This window comes from Heterocephalus glaber, unplaced genomic scaffold (genome assembly GCF_053883595.1).
Source record: "Heterocephalus glaber isolate CG9 unplaced genomic scaffold, H.glaber_assembly_v1.0 deba00001472, whole genome shotgun sequence".
Classification (NCBI taxonomy): domain Eukaryota; kingdom Metazoa; phylum Chordata; class Mammalia; order Rodentia; family Bathyergidae; genus Heterocephalus; species Heterocephalus glaber.
In genome coordinates, this window is record NW_028258315.1 from 74,596,096 (window position 1) to 74,605,475 (window position 9,380).

At 41.6% G+C, this 9,380-nt stretch overlaps 1 pseudogene; it reads left to right on the plus strand.

Moving 5' to 3' along the window:
* The first annotated feature begins 1,696 nt into the window (after positions 1-1,696).
* Positions 1,697-2,874, plus strand: LOC101706422 (polyhomeotic-like protein 1 pseudogene; annotated as a pseudogene).
* The last annotated feature ends 6,506 nt before the right edge of the window (positions 2,875-9,380 follow it).

The window sequence follows — 9,380 nt, forward strand, 5'->3', positions numbered from 1 at the left end:
GAAGGGAAAGATGGCATGCACCATGAGGTTTTCTATACCAGAGGGGCTAAGAAATGTAATGAGATGCAGCTCCAGCAGTAGCCAGGCAATCACCTCGTGAGTCCTTTGGCATTTTCTTGGTTTCCACAAGCAAAGAGTATTTTTGGAACAAGAGTTCCTAGAGGCCAGGCCTCCTTGCCTTTTTTGGCCATGGCCTCCCAGGAGTTGCACATGTACTCTCCTTCGTGTTCTCTGGAAACCCGGTCTAACAGTAAGCCTGCAACCCCCACCCCCTGCACACTCCCTGGGCTGCAGTGCAGCAGATGGGGAAGTCTTTGGCAGTAGGGGGGAAACACACTCCCAAGCCCTCAGCCTGCTCAGCCATTTTGCCAGCACTAGCAGGCAAGGTGGCCTCTTTATTTTAAAACTAGAAAGGACTGAAAGCTCCCAGTTCTTCTATTCTTACCTACCCCCTTTTCAAGGCTTACCTTAAAAACCCACTTCCTCTAAATTCCTCTAGGCCACCTTCCCCCAGCCTGTCACTCCTTCCTCCTCTAAGCTCCTCAGTCATCCCTATGGGGTCCTTCCCTCTTCTTCCTTGGAGTTACCACCAACTTTTTCTCATGTAAGTAGGTCTTTGTGGACAGAAGCAATGATCAATTTTTATTTACTCTGAAGTTTTAAGGTTAAGGAGTACAAAGTTTACTAAAGAGAAAGACATGTGAACAAATAATTTAAAAGCTTAAGAAAATCCACCTGTGAGTCAGGAAAGAAGAAGATAAAAGCATTTGTACAATCATATTATTAAAGACTTACATAGCCATGAAAGAGAAAAAAGTAGAACTCTAAGTATGGACAGGGGAAAATGTTTATTTCAATTTAAAATAAGCCGTATCATGAAATGATATGAAGGAGATTTAAATGTATGTTGCCAAGTGAAAGAAGCCAGTCTGAAGAGCCTGGATGCAGCATAATTGCAATTATATGATATTCTGGAAAGGTCAAAGTACAGAGCTGTAAAAAGATCAGTAGTTGCCATGGGCAAAGTTGAATGAGGGCTGAATAAACCCATCACAGAGGATTTTTAGGGCAATGAAACTACGTTTTGTGATATTGTAATGATGGATACATGACTGTATTTGGCAACACCCATAGAATGTACAGCATGAATAATGAATCAATATTGGCTCATCAGATGTAATAAGTGCACCACACCAAAGCTAGATGTTAATTATAGGAGGGAAAGGGGTGATTGGGAATTCTGTACTTGTCTACTCAATTTTCTCTAGACTTAAAAAGAATAAAGTCTACATATTTTTGAAAAATCATAGGACAATAGGTTTAGTGTTGTTCTATAAGTATGAAAAATAACTGCACTTGTATATATGTATATTCATCATCTGAACACATGGAAAATGGTCTAGAAAAATGTGTACAAAACAAAATGTGAGCTGCTTTTCTGGCAAAGAAAGGGAAAGAAATTAGTTTTTAATGAAATAGCTCAAATGTAAAACAGTATGTAGAATAACATAATGAATACACCTGTGTACTTTTCCCAAACCCAGAACCTGCGTCTGAATCAACATGGGTGAAGGGATTCATATTTGCCGTTTTATATACTTTGACCTTTTTAAATTTCTTTTTTACATATATTTATTTAGTATTGTAATTTAAAAAAATAAAGTTAGAAAAATGAGAACAAAAATGGAGGCAGTGACATGTGGTAAGGGGTATGGCCACCACCTCTTCACCTGTGCTAGCCCAGGTCCCTGCCACCTTCTACATTCAGTCTCTACACTTGCCGGGTAAACCCCAGACAGTGGCTGTGAAACACAAAACTAAGTGTGAAGAGGAAAAGACAAGGCCTTTACATTGGGTTCAGTGCTTCCTATCAAGGCCGTCTCCAGCAGCAGAGCCCAGAGGTCATGGAGGAGAAGAGCAGTTTATCAGAGGAAGCTGAACCATTGGCCAATGTGAATGCTAATACCCCAAGCAATGAACTAGTAGCCTTGTTCCCTGCCCCATCAGCACTGTCTCCTATGCTAGCCATGGTGTCCAGGCAAATGGGAGACTCAAAACTCCAGTAGGTTACTGTGAAGTCCTAGATTTTTATGTACATCACTGAAAGCTTTGTTATCCAGGAAGGAGCAGAATGTTTTCCATTGGGTTGTTCTCAGTTATTGAGAAGTCTAAGAAGCCACTACAGACCAGCCTCCCAACAAGGCTGAATGAAGGTCAAGTGGCCCCTTGGGTAGATTTAGATAACAAGACAAATCTCCTGAAGTACAAGTACTGTGGGATGTATGACTGCCAGGAAGTTTAGTGGCTCTAAGAGGTTTTGCTCCATGACTTGTGCCAAGAAGTACAATGTGAGCTATAGACACTAGTTCCAGCTGAAGAAGAAAAAAATTAAGGTGTTTCAAGAAGCCAACTATGCTTGTGTTTACAAGGATAGACAGTGGCACAGTGCCTCTGACATTACTTGAGCCAAGATCCAGAGGAAGGGCCACTGAGGTAAAGAGGACTGTAGCAAGGATTCAGATAATTCCTGTTACGATAAAGCACTCTCCCCTACATCTCCTGGGCCATTGTCAGTAAGAGGTGGACGTGGAGAATATGACCTAGGGAACCATTACAGTTCAACCTACATCAGAATCATATGGCATAAACCGCGGGTTCCTGACCAGTAATCAAAGCCATTGGAGTGTAGTGGAGGCATATGAGTTTATTGCTTCTCTCCAGTGTTGCCAAGAGATTATAGAGGAGTTTCATTTCCAGGAGATTGATGGATAGGCCCTTTTATTATTTAAAAAACATCTTATGCATACCATGAACATCAAATTGGGCCCTGTCCTTAAGATATGTGCCAAGATAAATGTCCTCAAGGAGACCTAAGGTGACCCTCTTGGACAAACAAGGCTAAGGCAGACACTCCACATTGTCTGGGTTATAAAATGGAACCAGCAGACTTTACAAGGAAGAAAGACCTGTTTCAGTTATGTGACCTTCTGTAGGGGGATTACTGAGATAGAAAAGAGAAGTGGAAGAATTGGTTGCTGGTGCTATGTGGTGGCAGCTTTGACATTTTCTCTAGGTTTCATTTTATTTTTTGAATTTTTACAATTCTCACCATTCCCACATATCCTTATACAATCTTTATAAAAGAGACAGTCTAGTGAACTAGGGTGGCCCAGCCTTATCCTGGAATGGAGCATCTTGTCAGGATCTCAATTCCCCAGGAGTATGTTGCATGATAAGGCAAAGAATGAGTGGAAGGCAGGTTTTGCCTCCCCAGAGGCAGAGGTTGGACTTTTCCAGCTTGTGTGACACAAATAGCAAACTCTGATATTCATCATTTTCCTTCTAGATTATCCCATGGTAGCTGTGGTTCAGAGTTTTCTTTTTGTTATCACCTATTCCCTTAGCATTGAATATTTTTTCCTACATCTGTGGCAGGGTCACCAGCCAGAGTAGAGACTTGATTGGCATTTTTCTAATTTGCTGCAGAGACTAAAAGTGTTTGGCTGGCATGCATGTGTCTATTATCTTTCTGCATCCCGCTGATTCCTTTCAATTTTCTGTTATCTTCTACCCTGCCTTTCTTTTCAATTCAAACACCATTCTGTCTTATAGCTTAATAAACAGGAATGTCTGAGTCTGAGGTCAAGATTGTAAGTAGACACTATTCCTTGTATAATGAAATATTAAACATTTTTTCCCAGGAAAAAAAAAAGATGGAGGCAATGAATTGTACCTGGAGTGGAGGTGGGGAGCCCAAGGCTGGTGGACAAGTGCCCCTGAAGCAGAGGCAGAATTAGAAGAGAGAAAGAGGAATTAGAAATGCAAAAATAAAGATCTATGAAGGGCCCAGCTTCTTTAGGGAACAGGAAGTGGTTCTGAACAATAGGGGATAGGACGAGGGAAAATGTTTCAGAAGTCAGAACAGAACCTGGAGTGTCTGGTAGTAGCTTTACTGTGAAAGGCATTTGATATCCTCATCCGGTATTTGTGCTTCATGTCATCAGCACAGAGCACAGAACATCTAGAAGCAGCCTCTAAGATGCTTCAAGACCTGCTCAGATTTGTTTTGTAGGGAGCAGCAGCATGAATCAAGGATCAGAAGGAAAACAAGGGCATCCCTTAAGAAGGTAAACCCCTGCATCCTCAGGTTCAGTGACATCAAGAAGGCATATATTTTATTTTATAGTTTTAAAGTTTTTGTTCATTTGCATTGGGGGAAAAAACCCTCAATATTTCCTCTGAAATGTTCAAAGAACACAGCATTTTGCATCAAAACCAGTAAGTGCCTCACCTCACCCCTCCCAATCCAGCCTTCCTGAAAGTATTACTCTATTAACCTTGATTATCTTTGGATGTCAGGGTACAGAGAAGACCACAGCCTTCCTAGCATTCTCATAACAGAATATAAACATTTTTGGGAGGCCTCAGATAAAAGCATGTATGTTATCTGGGCATGGCACTAAAATGCCCAAAGTCCCAGAGATAACAACCTTTCCTTTAGCACTGCTTAGATGTGTCTTGAATTTTCTTGTTAATGGCATGACATTGATTTTGTGAATTCCAAGGTGAATGACCTCTTGGCCTTATGACACTGCATTAGTGAGTTTTTCAATACTAAAGTGAGATACCTGTGGCAAGCTAGCTTTACAAATCGAAGGAATCTATTTTAGCTAACAGTTACGGATGTTAAAGGGTCTGCACTTGGTGATGGCCATCTTGCAGGAAGAGCCCCAAGATGGCACAGGGAATCACATCTCAAGACACAGGGAGCACAAGTGTACGCATGCATGTCTCTCTCTCTTTGCAGTAAGCCACCAGGTTTCAGTCATGCAGGCTCCACCCTGATGACTGTGTCTAATTGTAATCTACCTCCCAAAGGCCCCACCTCTAAGCACCATAGTTGGATTAAGTTTTCATCCTCTAAATACCTCACAATAAGGATTAAATTTCAACATATAAACCCTTGGGGGACACGCTCAAAGCACAGTTCATAGACAATCCAAACCATAGCAGACGACACTGACTGTTTTCTCTATGAGAGAGTCTGTTTTTGCCTGTATCAGTCTGTGTACCAGAAAAAGGGAAGTAGCTTAATTTGGGGATGATGCCACAGGTGGGTTTCCTTACACACTCCGAGATGAAACTAGAGTGCAGGAAGTTTACCAGAGAGTGATCCAGTGAACCACACCCATGGAAGGAAAGGAAATGAAGCCTGATTGTGCAGATGGCTTGGTAGAGCTGCTATGCAGGCCCCATGAGGGCTTAGACCAATGCCACAGGAGTTCCAAAGATGAGAGGACCTGAAAGAGTTGTCCTGAAGTAGGGTAAGAGGGCATTGTCTCTATACTGCATGTCAACTAGTTATTGGGTTTGACCTGTTGTGGAAGGGGGATAACACTGGATGAGGCAGCTCTCTTCACCTGAAGCAGTCCCCCAAAGGGGCTGACAGTTGAAGTAATAAGATCTTCATTGCTGAGAGTGATCTGAGTTAGCATTACAATGCCCACCCGGAAGTAATAAATCTAAGCCCTTTGCTGACATCTAGGGAGATCCTCCAGGAATTGGCCTTCCAGGACCTGGCCTTCCAGGACCTCTCTTTTTCATTCTCAAACGCAGTAGCAAAGTGATTTGCAGAACAAACACTCCCAAAAAAGTTACCATTCTAGATGCTAAAGCATCCAACAGGGAACCCAACAGACCTTACATTCTAGGGTAGGTGGCACACTGATCATAAGCAGAACTGTCACACAGGGCCTTGGAGATCACTGTAAGGTTTTAGATTTTGTTCTGTAAGATGGAGAACTTTTGACAGATTCTGAGGAGAAGGTAACATGATCTGGCTTACATTCTGACAGGATCCCTGGTAAGATAGGTGTTGGAAGACCAAAGTGGAAGCAAGGAGACCAGTCCAGAAGCCTGCAGCCACAGCCTCACAGAGATATGAGGGTGACTTGGATCAGGGTCACCTCAGTAGTGATGATGACAAGTGACAGGACACTGCATCTATTCTGAAGATAAAGTCAGAATTGGACCGGGGATTTAGCTCAGTGGTTCTGCTGCCTGCCTCCCAAGCTCAAGGTCCTGAGTTCGATCCCTGGTACCAAAAAAAAAAAAAAAAAAATGAGCAGAAGCATTTGGCTGATGAATTTCGTCTTCAGAATGAGAGGAAGAAGTCAAAGATAACTAGTGTTTTGGCCTGAGACAACTTGGAAAGTGATGTTTCCATTCATTTAAATGAGAACTACTGAAGGATAAGATTTTGGTAAAGAGAAGAAATCAGGAGCTTAGTTACAAGATAATAGAATAGGCCATTTGTCATTAGCTACCTAGATTCTCACTAGAGCAATTATTTCCTGAAGTATGATCCATGTTTACCATACTAGATAATTTCCCCACCAATATGCCCTCTTCACATTCTGCACTTGCTACGTTTGTGATTCTTTGATTAATTCCAGTCTTCCCTGATAACCTTTAAGTTCTATGGGCTAGGAAAAGCTGTTTTATATCTTCCCAAACTTTAACTTCCTGTCGTCCTGTAACTACCATCTTGAATGAACAATTTATAATAAATACATAAGGAAAAAGAAAGCTGTATTTCATATAGTTTTTCTATACTTTTATTGCAAAATCTAGCAACATGTTCTACTATGAGCAGCCTTACTTCTAATGTCTTTATCAGTCTGTCTCACTTATCTCAAAATTATGTTCCTAAACCTAGCACTGGTGGCAAGAAATTTTGGGGCTCAAAATCCTCATGACCTTGAGCAACTTTATTAGCCTTTCTAAGACTTAGGAAATAATAGCAGTGCCCATTTCATATTATTGTTAGAATTATGTAAAATAATTTAGAAAAATATTTAGTGTTAAGGATTAGCAGAGAGCAAATTCTTAAATATTAGTTTTTATTTATAGTATTACTATCATCATCATTTATCTGTCCTACTTCACAAAGTCTTCATGGCTCACTAATACCTACAGAGGGCTGTCTACAGCAGACATTCAGGTCAATCACATTTTATTATACCTTAATTTTGTTCCCTGCATCTGCATTATCACCTACCTGCCTCTAGTCCAACCTCAACAGGGTATTTATAGGCCTGTTACCTTTCATGCTTTACCTAAAGCCACTGCTACCTATAATACCTCTCTTTCAAGTAGGACCCAACTCAGATTAGGGGAAGAATAGTACAGTCCCAACTCCCACCTTGTACTCTACAGAGAAAAGAGCCTGAGGCAAGGATCAGAGCACTAATGCTTCATTTGCCCGAGGCAGCTGGAGGTGGGAAAAAGGAAAAGTGAAGCAAGGAAAGGTGTGGAGCAACATGAAGTGATGCTTTACTGTGTAGAAACAAGTTGTCCTGCAGCTGTCTGCTTCTCACAGAGCAGCACCCATGCTGAGGCAGTCCAGGAGACAGGGTGGGGAGGAGCCAGCCTCCAGCTCCCAGTTGGCTAAAGTTTGTCTCATAGGTGAACTACCCTTCAGAAGCTACCCTGCATTCCTGGTTGCATCATCCTTTCCCTTCGCCCTGATCCTATGCCCTGCAGCAGAGCATTTTGTCCAAATCTAGAAACAGTAGGAGAAGGCAGGCATTGTGGACCAGCGTCTCCTTAAGCCAGCCGCAGATTGCTAGGCCAGGGCAAGGGTCTCACTGCGAGGAAGAGGTGGACAGGGCCTGAACATATGATGAATTATACTGCATCTGTATCTATACAACTAAGAGAGTGGGTTCTGGAGAAGATAGGAGACCATTTCTTACCATTCACCATCTGTGTGAGCTAAGCAGTTTACCATTAGGCACTCTATGCCACTTTTCTATCTATCATCTATCTATCTATCTATCTATCTATCTATCTATCTATCTAACATCTGACTAAGGATTGAAGTCAGGAAGTTCTTACATCCCCAGCCCTTTTTTCATTTTTTATTTTGAGACAAGGTCTTGCTAAGTAATCAAGTGGCCCTAGCCTCATCAAACTTAGATGATCCTGCCTCAGTTTCCCAGAATGCTGGGATTACAGGCATGCACCACCATACCCAGCTTTCTTTCTCCTTTCACCTTATTTGAAAATAATTTCAAACTTACAAAAAGTTGCCAGAATGATGCAAAAGCTCCAGGATGCCTGTCATTCACTGCTATGGACTGAATTGTGTTCCCAACAAAATCCATATGTAAAACCCCTAACCTCCAATGGGAAGATTTGGAGTAGTGCCTTTTGGGAGGTAATTCAGCTTAGATGAGATCATGAGGGTCAGGTTCTTATGATGGTACTAGTTTTCTTATAAGAAGGCACACCAGAAAGTTTGTTACCCACCCTGCCATGTGAGAACAGAGTGAGGAGGCAGCCATCTGCAAGCCAGGAAAAGAGCCCTCACTAAACTTGACCATATTGACACCTTAATCACAGATATTCATCCTCCAGAAATATACAAAATCAGTGTCTGTTGTTAAAACCACCTAATCCATGGCATTGTGCTATGGGCTGCATTTGCCAGTGGTTAACATTTATTTTATTCTCATTCTCTCTCTCTCTCTCTCTCCCTCTCTCCCTCCATCTCTCTCCCCACACATACACATGCAAGTATGTGCACATATCCACACACAATTGTTGTTTTCTAAAATGTTTGAGAATACGTTTAAGGACCTAATTCTCCTTTTATTCCTAGACCCTACAGGGTGAATTTCCTGTGAACAAGGACCTTCTCTTACATAACCACAAAACAGTTATCAAAATCAATAAATTTAGCATTCTGATATTGATATTTTACTTGTTCAGTAGTGCCCTTTATAGCAAATTCCCCCATGTCTGATCTCATTTGGGTAATGGGAAGAATAACAATGCTATCTCATAAGGCGGTTTTGGGAATGACATGGGATGATATGTATTCAATGCTTTATGTACTGCTTAGCAAAGTGAATAGTTAATAACTGTTAGCTACTTTTATTATGATTATATCTTCAGTGAAGCCTTCTGCACTTCCTTCCCCCTCAATTCAGAATCAGTTTCTTCCCACTACATTTCTTCAGCACAGTATTTCTACATTCTTTATTGTGCCTTCCCACATTTAGACTCAATTTACAATCTTCTTAAGACTCACACCCAATTCGTTCCTCTCTGCTTCCCCCAGTGGCACTAGCACAGCACCTCATACACAAGAAGGCTCTATACATTTTTACAGAATCGAGTTTGTTTGGAGGAAAGTAGAGGGCTGGTAAAGGAAGGCTGAAGGAAAGTAATTTCCAGTTGTGGTGGATTGACTAATGGTCAACTCGTAACACCCAGCTGAACTGAATCAGCATGGTTTAGGCGTGGAGGACCCACCTGAGGATTGTTGTCAATAGCCATAAAAAGAGAACTGGGGAAGATTGTGGCCTGTTGAT